Genomic DNA, 15,288 nt, shown 5'->3' on the forward strand with positions numbered 1-15,288 from the left:
TTTCATAGTTCAGAGTACAGAACACAGTTCATAATATAAAACACTGAATCATGAACCTGTAGACAAAATTTTAGCTTAATCTAACCATGGATCGACTTTCATTCAACCAACTCTCCATTTTTCCTTTTTTTCTTTATCATTTTTTGTTTTTTTTCCTTTTCGATGCCACACTCTAATCGCAAAAATAGAATGCAGCCTCCACTTTTATTTGTAGGGCTTTATAAAGTTCTCATCTAGCTAAAACTAGAACTAATCAATAACTAGAAAGACAATTAAAAAATCTCACCAAATAGGTGACTCAATAAATACACGTTGAATTTGTTCCTAGAGAGCTTCAAACTCAATTTTCATAGTTCAGAGTATAGAACACAGTTCATAATATAAAACACTGAATCATGAACCTGTAGACAAAATTTTAGCTTAATCTAACCATGGATCGACTTTCATTCAACCAACTCTCCATATTTCCTTTTTTTCTTTATCATTTTTGGTTTTTTTTCCTTTTCGATGCCACACTCTAATCGCAAAAATAGAATGCAGCCTCCACTTTTATTTGTAGGGCTTTATTTCACATTAGAAGTCTAAAAAGGGTTTACACCTATTAATTGGGGAAAACAATGGAGCTGGACCTCACATTCCTAACAATCTCTCCCTCTAGTCCCCTTAGGAAGAGATCCATCACAATAGCAATCTCATTTGAAATTTACCTTGGCCAAGTTACTTATTTTGGTTAAGTTATTGTAAAGCTCAAGCTTTTTCTTTAAGAAGTGTCTTAATCAATATATTTGCTATATTCTCATTAGTATGGACTTTCTTTAATTACATCTGTTATTTTTCAATTAACGAACACAACCAATGATATCTAACATTAATGTGCTTTGTTGTAGCATAGTACATGGTATTTTTACTCAAATCTAAGACACTCTGGCTATCATAAAATACATATACTCATTTTGATTTAACCCCAATTCAAAAATAAAACAATTCATCCAAAACTTTTCTTTACATGCTTCGGTTGCTGCAATATACTCAGTCTTTGTAGTTGACAAGGTAACATACTTCTGTAACTTAGACTGTCAATGTACAGTTCTTCCTACAAAAGTGAACAAATACCATGAAGTAAAATTTTTACTATTAAGATCACCTGTCATGTCAGCATCAGTAAATTATTTAAGAATTAGTTGTGTGTTCCATAACTCAAGCATATCTTTAAGATACTTTTCAAATATCTAAAAATTCATTTCACTACTTTTCAGTGAACGTTTCCCAGATTATAAAGAAATCTTCTCACTACACCAATTACATAAACAATAATAGGTTGTGTGCAAACTATAAGATATATAAAAAAAATTGACTGTAGAAGAACAAAGAATACTAGACATATTTAATTGCTCTTTTCTTAGTCATTGGACAAGATTTTTCACTCAAATGAAAATGGTTAGTAAGTGGATTATTAACTGATTTAGTATGCTACATATTGAATCTACTAAGCACCCATTCTACATACTTTTACTATGACAACCACAACTTTTCAACTCTTTTATCTTGAATAATATCCACATTAAAAATTTACTTTGTTAGACCTAAATCCCTCGTGTCAAAAGGTTTAAACAATTATTTGTTTAACTTGTGAACCATACCAGCATTTTGTCCCATAATCAATATATCATCAACATATAACAAAAAAATAATAAAGCTACCATTAGGAAATTTTCTGACATACAAAGATCCACTGCCATTCTTTTATAGTTGCAACTCACCATAAAATAATCAAATTTTTTATACCACTGTCGCGGAGCTTGCTTCAAGCCATATAAGCTATTTTTCAGCTTGTAAACTAAATGCTTTTTTCCTTTCACTTTAAAACCCTCTAGTTCATCCATATAAATGTCATCTTACAAGTTTTTAAGCAAGAATATAATCTTAACATCAAGTTACCTAAGCTCAACATTCAAACTAGCTGCTAATCTCAATACCATTTGAATCGAACTCATCTTCACAATTGGAGAGAAGATCTTATCAAAATCAATGTCAGATTTATAAGAAAAATCTTTTACCACTAATTAAGTTTTTGTACTTCACTGGTTTGTTGTCATCTTTTTTCAGCTTGAATACCTATTTATTTTTCAATGACTTTATCCTTTTTAGAAGGTTAACAAGATCATATGTATCATTTTCTGTAATGACTACATCTCTTCTTTTATTACTTTTAATCAGTGCTCTCTTTCTGGAGTAGTCTACACATCTTAAAAACTTTTTAGCTCTCTTTTACTGTAACTAAAATAAAATCTAAACTTGGATACCTAGTAGTTAGCCTGTGCTCTCTGGTAAATCTCCTAGGCTAAGATTCTATACTACTTGATGTCAAAGGTACTTCTCTCTTCTGAATATTCTCTAGTGAAAAGGATTGCTACCCCTACACAAAACTGATTGCACCTAGCTCATCACTAATTATGGCTAGCTCATTTGTATCCTTCAAGTTCTATCTTTTGCTCATTTTTATCATTTGTCGCTCTTTATAGTAGAACCTTTATTGGTGTTAAAATATCACACTTAATAGTAACTCGTGTAATTTTCTCATTTTTCTTAAAATTTGTTATGGTTTTTTTTTATAGAAGATCATATCTTTGCTTCTAACTATTTTTCTCTTCACTGGATCCCATACTATGTATCTAAATTTTTTATCACCATATTCTACAAATACACACTGTGTGACTTTACTATCAAGTTTTGATCTTTGCTTTTTTGACACATGCATGAATAATTTACATCCAAAAACCTTCAAGTAAAAGCATGAAGTATCTTTTTCTATCTACATTCTTTTTGAAATGTCAAAATCGAAACAAACTGATAGTAATATGTTAAACAAATAGCATGCTGTGTTGATTACTTCACTTCAGAATGGTTTTGGTAATTTTGTCATCTTCAACATACATCTAACTTTTTTCACAATAGTATGGTCCATCTTTTCAGCTACACCATTATATTATGATGTTCTAGGTTTTATTATCTTATACCTTATCTCATGCTTTGAATAGTATTTTTCAAGTCTTCGGATGTATATTTTCAATCATTATCACTTTGAATATACTTTAAATGCAATCTTATCATCCTTTCTACTATGGCATAAAATTTTTAAAAATATTTCAATACCTGACTTTTGTTTTTCAACATATACACCCGAGTCTTATGTGAAACATCATCAATAAAAGTAATAAAACACATGCTACTACCCAATGACTCAACGTCAATGGGACCACATTCATTAGAATGAATCAATTTCAATATATATATTTTTTCTTTGATAATGCTTACGAAAAGAAACTCTACGATGCTTACCATACAAATAATGATCACATGAATTAAGAAACATACTTTTGGTTAAGAAAATGAGATATTATTTTGCCAAAACCTGTAAACCTTTCTTGCTTATATGTGGTAACTTTTTATGTCACATATTTGTTGAAGCATTATCCTCAAGAACATTTATCTGGTTACCGTTCAATTGCATTCATGTTTTGTACATTTTACAGCATAGTTTTCCTGTTACAACTACCATAGGTCCTTTGAGAAACATTCACTACCCATTTTTTTTGTTGACTTTCATATCGTTTTTTATCAAGAACATTAATAGCAAGCAAATTCATTTTCATATTCGAAATGTGTCTGACATCCTTCAAAGTCAACATGTAGCTCATTCTAGTTTGTACAATGATTTCACCGATCCCAACAATCTACCATATACTCTTATTTTTCACCTTGGTGTAACCTAAGTCTCCCATTTTGTAAATTGTAAACAACTCCATCTTAGGAACATAATAATATGTCATTCTTGTGTTAATTATCCACTAATGTCAGGATCACAATATGATTACAATCACCATATGTATAAATCAAAGTAACTAAATCACTATCTAAATTTACTGCTATAATATTACCATCACGTGAACTCTTACCTTTCTTATCTTGCCCTTTTACTTGAAGATTTTGTAGGTTCACTTTATATAACCTAGTTTACCATAATGTAGCACTTCACTTTATTTTTGAACTTAGATCTATATTTAGACTTACTATGATCTTTCGTATTTTAACCTCTGTTGATATTTTTATCCTTATTCTCTGTGACAAGAGCTTAATTCTTAAAGTTTAAATCTTTTCACCTTACTTCTTTATTAAGTATACTGTCATTTACCATCTTCAATATCACATTATAATCAGAAGCTAAATTAAGAATAGTTATAACTAAAGTATTCTAGCTATCTGGTAATAAATCCAAAAGAAATAACACATGTTAAGCTCTACAGTAGTCATACGATTGAATATATTTTGAAAATCACTTAAGTGCTTTGTAATTGATCGTCTATCTTCGAACTATAAAGTTACAAGCTTTTTAATAAGCATAACTTTATTTATGCATGTTTTTATCTCATATAATGCTGTCAATTTTTCTCAAATAGTATGGGTATCTATATCCTCTGTTACATGATAAAACACACTAATATCAACCTATTTTTTTTATTGTGGCTAGCATCTTTCTATCTAAGTTCTTTTAGCTTTCATGTTTCGTATCCGTTGGCTTAGCTGAATCACCCAATATCAGCTCATACAAATTTTTGTAATATAAATGATCATTCACCATAGGCTTTCAAATTGAATAATTTGATACTATCAATTTTATTATAAAATTTGTATCACCTTTTATGATCTCAAATAAAATTTACTTATATCTTTGGTTGCTTTTGTATTAATATCTTAAAAATAATCTCGCTCTGATACCAATTATTGTGAAGATACACCATATTTAGAACTTATGAAAATACACCAATGAGCCCATACATACATGTCGGACACCACTTTAACCTAAAAGCTTAAGCTATTGGGTTCTTGGATCCTTCATGTATATATAAGATATCTTAATATCATTTTTAGTGATGTGAGATTCTTTACTTACATGTTAACCTATCTCAACACTTCATTTTTGTACAAAGTGAAAACTAATAGGGTTTTAAAGAAGATTTTATTCGATGGTGTTAAGCATCTAACTTAAAATTAATTAGCAATAAGTTAAGAGGTCCAATCTGGATATAAGACTACAAGATATTAGATATTTCTTAAATATGAGATAACACCACATTAATAGGCCACCATCACGTATAAGCGAAAATGGAAAAAGCTTATTACATGATAGATTTGTAAAAGGCAATGAAAGAATCCTGACTCTAATATCATGTTAAATGTCTAACTTAAAAATTAATTGACAGTAAATAGAAGAGCCTAACCTAAATATAAAACTACAAAAAATTATATATGTATTAAATGTGAAATAACACTACATTAACAGATGCGATTGTAAAAAAAAAACATGTAATTGATTTTGTTACGAGTAAGGAGTTCAAGCAATTGGTCTACTGAATGTATTTTTAAAAAAAGGTGGGTGTTGAAGTTGAAAAAATTGTTAACTAGTGTCTACAGCATCATTAAAGGTGATATTTATAAAAAAAAATTAATAATCAATGAATTGTACTATTTTAAAATTTGATGAGAAAAATGTATTTTATGAATATTATTTCCTAAAATAATAATTTAATTAATTTTAATAAGTCAATGTATTTGAAACTCACAATTGACATAAATTGTGTAAAAGAATTAAACTTCTCAGGTATTTTACTTTTGTCTTTATTTACATTTTTTTCATATAATTGGTGTTCAAAATTTTCATTTCTTTCTTTTTTTTAAAGATTTACTCTATGCTTCAATGATAAGGCATGTAAAGAATTAAAATTTTCAAATATTTTACTTTTGTCTTGATTTGATTCTTTTGGTATGATTGATGTTCGAATAATGATATTTCATCAAATTTCAATCTAGTTCGAAAGCTAGAATGCAAGAAACAAGAGAGGAATTAGCTTTCTTCTCGTAACCTATCATTCTCATCTTAGATTTTTGGTACAATTATCAAATAACTAGTTTAGAGTGAAGTTAATTGATATCTTCAAATGTGTACATATAAAAAAAAATAAAGGTAAATTCCATGTAATCATTTTGTGGTATTAGCATTTCTTATATATATTTCAAATATTTTCCTTTTAAATAACATATCAAGGCTCTTTTATGTTGAAATTATTTTCAAAATAAACAAAATATTATATAAAGATTAACTTGATGAAGTTATTAAATAAGATCAAGTAAGTTTCATGATACAAAGGAGTTGGTTTTAAAAGCAGTTGATTGTTATGGTTAGTTGAAAGGACTAACATAGGCTGACTACAAGGGGCAATCGATTGCTAATGCCAAAGCAATCGACTATCATGTACTTTAAACATGTACTAAAGCTTATACATTTTGATTCAAATATTATATAGAGACAATCAGTTATTAACCCTAGGGTAGTTGATTATCATGGTTAAAAGTCAAGCCGATTGACTACTTAACCTAGAGACAATCAACTATTTAAAAGGGAATGTCTTCTATTTTTAAAAAAATGCAAAGTAACCAACTACTACTAGTTATAGTTGATTGCCTTCATATTTGAAAATATTTTGTAAATGGATGGAAATCAATTGCTATCAAGCCAGTACCATTCTAAAATTTTAGGAAATTGGCTATCAAGTGGTGGAATTGACTATCCTATTATTCATAACATTTTGGAACTGGGTTTTACAAAAGAGCAATCGATTATCCTTGAGAGAGAGTCAACTGCCTTAGACTAAAAGTTATGTCTTAGAAAATGAAACAAAGTGTTTCATTTCATTTGAATCATGGTCTTTCCCCAAATGATTGTTTAGTTAAATAATTGCCTGTAATTATACAGAAAGGTGTGTTCTCAATTAATTAACATGTTTGTTAGATGAATTAACATAATTAAAAGGATACGGGCACAACCCATAAAGTAAATCTTTATAAATAAAAAAGTGTATAAAACATTTTTACATACAATATATTCTGAATTCTTTGACCTCTTAATTTTAAATTTCAAACAATTGACATAGACTCGATTTACTGTAGAAAACTTAGCCTAAAACTAATTTTTCGATCCTCATTAAGGGTGTCTTGTAGTTAGAATCTCACTAGTGCAAAATGACTTCTAGCAAGGTCTTCATTTGATCTTTTAGGCTGTTTGATTATCTCTATTACATCTTAAGTATTGGTAAAGGCAAAAAAGTTTAAAACAAAGTAACTCATAGATCACGCCTTTAAGAATTCATCTCTCAAAGTTTAGTTTTCCATTACTTAACTCAATTACCTTTTCTATTTTGTTAATACATTCATATACCTTTTAATATTATAAAAATAATCCATACTTGAATCTTTCATTTACAATTTAGTGGAGGCAAAAAAAAATTTGAGTTTGTTTTTAATAGTTTTTCTTATCTTTTGGGATTTTAGTGGGGACAAAATACAAGAATTATTACAATTTTAAATATCTTATTAATGGTAGTATTTAATTTTTAAGATTTTAGTAGGGGCAGTTACCCATTTCGCCTTACTTTGAATCCATCCCTTTTATTATTTGTAGTTGCCAAAACCATTTGGGTGGGTAGCACTTGATAATAGGTCTTTTAAGAATGAGCAAGGAAAAACAAAAGATTGAAATAGGGAGAAAAAGAGATGAAGATAACTAGGATAAAAAAAAAGGGAAGAATTTTGAAGAAAACATTAGAAGTAGGGTGAATTTCATATCAATCCTTTAAAGAAAAGAAAAAATGTTATTGCATTAAGATTATGTTAACCAATGTGACTACAATACAAAGAATCATACCAAAAATTATAAATAAAAATAGTCATTTAAACTCCAAATTATACAAAGAATTCTGTTAACATGTGCATTGGAATGGCTGCACCATTTTAGGTATAAATAAGCTTATAGAATTGATTCAACCCTCCCAATGCAACAAAAAATATAGTATGAATACTAATTTTATTATGTGATACAAAGACAATACCAAGAAGATTTCTTACTAAAAATCGCTATTAGTATTAGTGAAAATTTTCAATCATTTTTTTATATTGACCTTGAAAGACAAGTGATTACAATTCTCGAACATGAAAATGAAATTGATTGATAATGTATGCTTGTATTTTATGAATTTTATAAAAAAAAGGGCTATAAACTTATATAGATATTTCTTAAATACTATGTTTAGATTAAGATAAATGAAGGAAAAGGAAAGAAAAAGAAAAAAAATGAAGAGAATTTTCTTTTGTTTGGAAATCACATAAATTATCTGTTTGAATATCACATAAATTAAAATAAAAGGGAAAGATGCTTAGCCTTCGATTTGCTTCAAATTTCCTTAGTTCCAATTACCCCAAATTAGAGGAAAGAGAAAAGAAATAAAAAAATACAAAATCTAAAAACTATTACTCCTTTATTTTTTTTTATTCTAAATAAAACCCTTATTAGTTGGAAGCATTTTACCTACAATTCTTTTTACTAAAATCCTATAATTATCCATTATACAATCACATTAAAAAATTATGTAAAATTCCACTACTTATAAGTGGGGGCTCTATATAAAATTTTGATGGAACTTACATAATTCTAAAATATGATTGGCTAATTATAGGTGATATTTTTAAAGATGGCATCAGATGAGGTTGGGATAGGTTTTTGCTCGACCCCTTAATATTCATACTTGACTCCGACTCGACATCAAAATATTATTTTTTACTACCCGACCTATAGAGGTGATATTGGATCAAATCAATTCAGAATTTTAATTTTTTTAATCCAATTGACTTATGCTTGTTTTGTATTTTATGATTTGTATTTGATCCGCATAAATAGAATATTTGGAGAGAATCAATTCAGATAAATTCAGATTGGATCGGATTGGTAATTTAGATTTTCAATTTAAGCAAAATTGGGCTTGTATTTGGCTTTAAAATTGGGCTTTTAATTGAAATAAAACTTTGGATTCTTATTCAATTAAACAAAATATTAAACAAAATTACAATATATAATTGAAAAATAATACATATAAGAAATAATTAGTTGTCTTTTGACAACTACAATTTAACTGATAAGCAGGCACCCATTCCAAAATAAACCCCTTAATTCCTTCAAGTTTTGCTTCATCTCTTTTTTATGACTCCACTATAACGTAAATTAGATAACAAAAATGTTATTCTCACTAACAATGTCTAGAATATTATTGCTGGAATAAAAAAGGTTGACTAAGACTCACCAGCCTTAATAACCCAACTTGAAAAGTAAAACTCCAAATGTCTTGGTTTGCACATTTCTACAAACCAAGATATGGCACCCCTTAGAACATTATACCTTTAATGTTGATATTTTTATCACCTTCATGCCAAAAAAATACACCACATATATAAGATATAATAATTTACTATCCACTATTCAAAACATAATACACATATGTGATATTAAATAAGGTCAAGAGATAGGCCATTCAAGCATTTTCAGAAGCACTAGGAACTAATAAATATTGTGGCCTATATGACCATCAAATATTATATAGAATCATCAAACATAGAATTCCATCCAACATAAACACAAAGAAATGAAGTATCATGTAAACCATCAAGCATTTTACATCATTGAACATAATAACCTATAAAAATTTGATAAATAACAATAGCTTACATTTAGCCATAATTCAAATGCTAAGTGAGTAACAGAATATAATTGTCATAAGATCTTAGAGTAATGCAGTACATAATAGCACAAAGAATAAATTTTCGTGAGAAAGCAAAAAATTATTCAAGATCATAGGAAAGTAAACTACAGTGGATCTCTCAAATTCCACCCCAGTTTTCTTTATCTTTTAAAAAGAGAAAAAAATCAATAAATTTCTTTTTAAAACTATAATTTTTACACAACAATTTTGACTTATTAAAGTTAGATAGAACTTACAAGTTTTCATAAGCACATGTTATGACAGTGAAAGAATATTAATAAACCAAAAACCTACCTTAGGCTCATATTGCCATGCTTGGTAATTGGTATGACATATTTAAAGTAGTCATTTTCATCATACTTTGCCATTCTATCTCCCCATCTTCCCTTTAAGAAAATATAAGAGGCAACCTAACAACGTCAATGTAAGAGGCAAATAATGATGTAATTGTTATGCTATAAATTAAAAAAATTAAGCATGTCAAGCCAATTAAGATATGCAAAAGATCAGCCAAACTTTAAAAACCTAGTCTCATACCCTGTTCATGTTTTTTCTTTCTTTCGTGCAAAATAAGACAAGACAAAATTATAGCTATAAGAAAAACATTAGTTCCAACTGACGAACCAACAATAATAATGCTAAAATGTCTCACTTTTTAATAATGCTTCTCCAATTAATAATATTTTGATTAAATACACCATTATAAACAAATAATTCAAAAATTAATCCAACAATGTCACTAAACACCAAAAATAATTTCATAATAAACATATAATCATCCACATACATAATAGATTAAAAAGTTCCCAAGCAAGACAACAAAACATAATGTAACGATACAAACAATTAAATTGAGTCACCAAATAGGTTTCATTCCATAAGAGCCAAAGTGTCAAACTATACAAACTTACTAAGCTACTAGAAAATAAGTTCAAAATAAAATAACTATTCAAAAAATATAACTACAACACTCCATGATATGAAATTAAGAACAATAAGCTACAAAATAGAATTTCATATTTAGGGGAATTGTTGTTGTGAAATCCCTTTCATATTCAATTTCCTGAAAATAGAATTAAGAGAATATTTATAATAAAAGAGAAAAAAATAACTTGTAATGAAAAGAACTGAAAATGAAATCAAAATTTTAACTCTTTCTCTTCAAGTCAATCATTGATGACCATCTTTGTTTTATTAAAGATTAAATCTTTAAAATCTACAAAAAAATATGTATAAAATTCATTAAATCATTAAAAGAATGATAGATGATGAACAAAACAACATAAATATATCTAATTAAGTTGTAAAGACTTACTATAATCAATGTCTTCCTAAACATCCAATTTTTTCTTATTTTCAACTGGTATAGATGTAGATTTTAGCAATTATATGTGCAAAAAGGGCCTTAACTATTTTTGGAGTTAAAGAACTATAGAAAAGATCAAGAGCATACCTTATAGCTCCAAAAGCAAATTTGAAAGCTACAATAGATATAGGAATAGTTAATACATCTTGTGCCATTGTAGTAAGTATTAGATATTTACAACCATTTACCTTCTACCAACATAGAATGTCAAAGTTCTTATCATCTTGTTCATATATATCTTTCAAGCACCTTTCTAATTTTGACTTTCCTTCTTTACATTGTGACTCTACTTTTCTCATTTTGTATTCTGACAAGGCAACACCTCTACATCATTAACATAAAATGTCTTATCTAACTTTATTATGCTTGAAAACTAAAACTTGTTCCTCCATTAGAGCTATTAACAATTGAAGCATAATACTCAAATAATCCATTTAAAGTGACTATCCCCTAATTACCCAATTTCGTAGCCTTTTTTTAATTATAAACCTCATCAATAACAAACATAGCATAATTCATCTTGCATCTATAATTTAAAATAACAACAACGAATAACAAGGGATTGATGTTCTTTACATTTTTCCAATATTTCTCAAACTTTTGTTTCATTTAAGAAGCCATTAACTGAATACATTAGATTTAGATCACATAATTTCTCATTAATTTATATTTCAACACCAAACATCATATAAAGTAATTATTACTAGTGACATATAAAGAACTAGAGACACACAAAGTGAAATTATAAAAGTTATTTAGAAAAGGCAACAATCCATAAGCATAATCTCAATCATCTTCTGTAGGTAAGCTTTTTTTTTTTTACCCTAAACTTGACTCTATATTTGTCATCTTGTTTCTTTAACCTATCAAAAGCATTTTGAAACTTCAAAACAATTTTCAACATTAAAAAAGTTGAATTCCACCTAGTCTAAACATCTAAACAAACAAGGAATTTACTTGTTAATTTTTCTTGCTCCACATAAATCTTGAATTTTTATAACCTTACAAGGGATGACCTCATATACCTCACAATAGAATAGATTCAAAATTTGAATCATCCAAATACTTCAAATCCTCTTTCACAATAAAACTAAAAACATGTGCATAATACCTCATATGTAAATGCTCACTCCTTAAAATACTACATTTTCAAATTATTAAATCTTTTTTTTACATATTGGATACTAAAATCATTAGAGCTTACATTGTCTACCATGATAGTGAAAACTTCATCTATTCCCCATTGAAGTAAATGTTTCTTAATACATTTTTCAATAACATCATTGGAATGATAAAAAATTGGAGTGAAACTCTAAAATTCGTTTATGCAATTTTTACTTTTGATTAATGAAACAAATTGTAAGGCATAAATAACTAAGATTTTACTTAGAAGTTTAAATATTAGTAGTAAAACAAACTCTTAGCTTTGATTTTTTAAGTACATGAAAAGTTTTTTTTCTCACTCAAAAAAAGTCATAACGATCTTTAGCCTAATGAATCTTGAAGGAACTTGAAATCGAGGTTGCATAACACTATGAAACTCATGAAATCCCTCATGCTCAACAATCATAAAGGCCAACTCATAAAAAATGATTATCCTAGCATGATATTTTTTTCAAGTTTTTTGATCAAATTTTCATATAATAAGTGATGAACCACTACTGTTTCTCGTATCATCCCTAGATAGAGCTTTAAACACTAAGGTCTTTTGATTCTCATCAAGGGTTTTTTGAGCATCTATTCATATGGTTATGTAAGACAGTAGTTACATTTATATTAGGATACTTCATGATCTTATCACAAAATTGCAAGAGGCTTTTTGGTAAACTTTATTATTAAAATGTAACTTGGTGAAATGATCATATACCTTGAATGTTAAACATCCCAATTTGTCACTTGGTCTTTTAGCATTTGATAAGACATATGTAGTGGCATTTCCTAAATCAATTGTTGTTGTTGTTGCTCTATGAATATGAGTTTCAACCACTAGTGGTTGGTTCTTAGTGATAAGTGACTCATTACAAGTACTTTGACTTTCAAGCAGAGCATTGCTATTAGGTGGATTATTTGATGCTATTAAATCCACCCAATTGTCTACATAAAGGCCAAATATAATATGATAAATAATAGATTAAAAATATAAATATGCTATTATAGAATAAAAAAAAATCATGAAAATAGATGTAGAATAGAGAATTATATTAGCATTAATGCATTATTAGTTACTATTAGTAGCAAAATCAAACATATTTTTCTCGTATACAACCTAGTTAGACTTCACCTAACTTGGCATACATTCAAAATATTTTTTCAATCTTAACTCTAAATAAACATAATTTTAAAATAAAATTTTAAAATCAACAAATAATTTGCTTGCTGTTTTTTCTCTTTTTCTTACTATTATAAAAACTGTTTAATATAAAAAAAATTATAATTCTTTTTTTGTCAAATGAACACTAAGTGACAAGACCAATGTGAATGTTGTATTAGAATTCCTTATACTAAAAAATGGAAAAGACTCAAAGCATTTAATCTTGCAAATCTAATAAGGAGATAACTCTTTTTTAGAAGATCAATATGTATATATGTTAAAAGTTTCCAATAGTTCTAAAATATACATTTATTTCCAATTATTGTTTTCTTTTTTCTCTTCTCTAATTGCTATTACATATATATTATTTATTATGAAAATATTTTATAAGCCAGAGTTTTGCGTGAATCAATATTCTTTTCTTCATTTGCTGAAGTGTATTAATAAAGCTCTAATTGTTTAATTAAATTTGTTGTTGCAACTTGGATGAGTAAATACTTAATATTGAAATCTTAAATTCAAAAGTGATTTTTTCTTATCACCCAACAAATGAGATTAATTGTCAAATTGATAAATTCAATTCACAATTTTAACTAAAACTCTTATGCAATTACATAATTTTTTTTATTTACTCTAACTAAATTTCAAATTTATTGTTGGTTCACCCAAAAAAAATCAATTATGTACCAAGTTTAGCATGTTACTATAATAATACTGGTCAAATAAATAGTAGCTAAATTTATTTGGAATCTTCATTTTTGTTATTCACACCTAGGAATAGACTAAAAAAAGAGACATAATTGCATTTTACTAGCATTTAGGATTATGCCTCTCTAAAAAATAAAAAGAGTGATAGCATTGTAAGGTTTTAATATTTATAAAAAATTCACAATCTTAAACCATGTCTCTGACCACTTAATCTAAAACCCAAGTGGCAGCTACACCTAAGTTCATTAATATAAAAAAATGGATTGGAAGATCAGTGGTGTTTCTTTGGAGGAGGAGGGCTAGAGTGCAAAAGAAATGATGGAGATGCATTGTTGAATGTCAATGAAGGAGTTAAAAGAAGATGATTAAATAGAAGGATAATAAGCTTTGGTGCGTCGTACAACATGATGAAAGATTGAGAAAGTGAGATTGAAAAATGAGTGTAGTTGAATTAGGGTTAAAAATCCAAATTGAACTAATTCGAACCACCCAATTCGAATCAATTTTTCAGTTTCTTGGTTTTTTCTTAGCCCTACTGACCCATATATTTATAAATAACATCCGATTCAATCTAACCTAAAATTAATTTAATAATTTTAATTTAGTATAGTATTCATAAAATATTTTTTTAATATAAATTACATCTTAATTATACATAAATATAATATTTTTATTAAGTTAATATCTTAAATGAAAGTATTAAATAATAATCTTATTGATATAATAAATATAAATATAAAATTAAATAATAAAAAATATTTTTATATATACACGAGTTAGGTTGGGATGGTGCAATTTAAAACCCCACTCTGGCCCAAATCAGACTTTAGAGAAGTACTTCACCTGCCTTTGACAAACTTTTGGTTTTAAAAAAAAAAATACAATCTTATTAGATTGGGACGGATCGAACCCGTAGGATATGTGTTATTTTGTCATTGCTAAATAGTCTACTTTATTAGTTTTCAAATCTAGATATTGTCAAATCCTTAAAGGCTCTTCATCAACTTTTTTTTTTTGTCAAGTAATATATCTATAAAAATAAATTTAGTTTAAACGCATATATCATGCCACATGGATAACAATTTAGGGTTTTGATTTCTATATTCTATAACAAGTTTTTAGAAGACATTTATGTCGCGTTTGATTTTAAAAAATAGTCATTTTCTATTTGCATAGAAAATGAAAAATATGATGAAACATGTTTGATAATTGAAAATAAAAATAAAATTTTAGAAACAAAATGAAAATGGGTTTGAAAT

Source organism: Durio zibethinus, chromosome 27 (assembly GCF_047325235.1).
Source record: "Durio zibethinus cultivar Kanyao isolate XHJ-2024 chromosome 27, ASM4732523v1, whole genome shotgun sequence".
Classification (NCBI taxonomy): domain Eukaryota; kingdom Viridiplantae; phylum Streptophyta; class Magnoliopsida; order Malvales; family Malvaceae; genus Durio; species Durio zibethinus.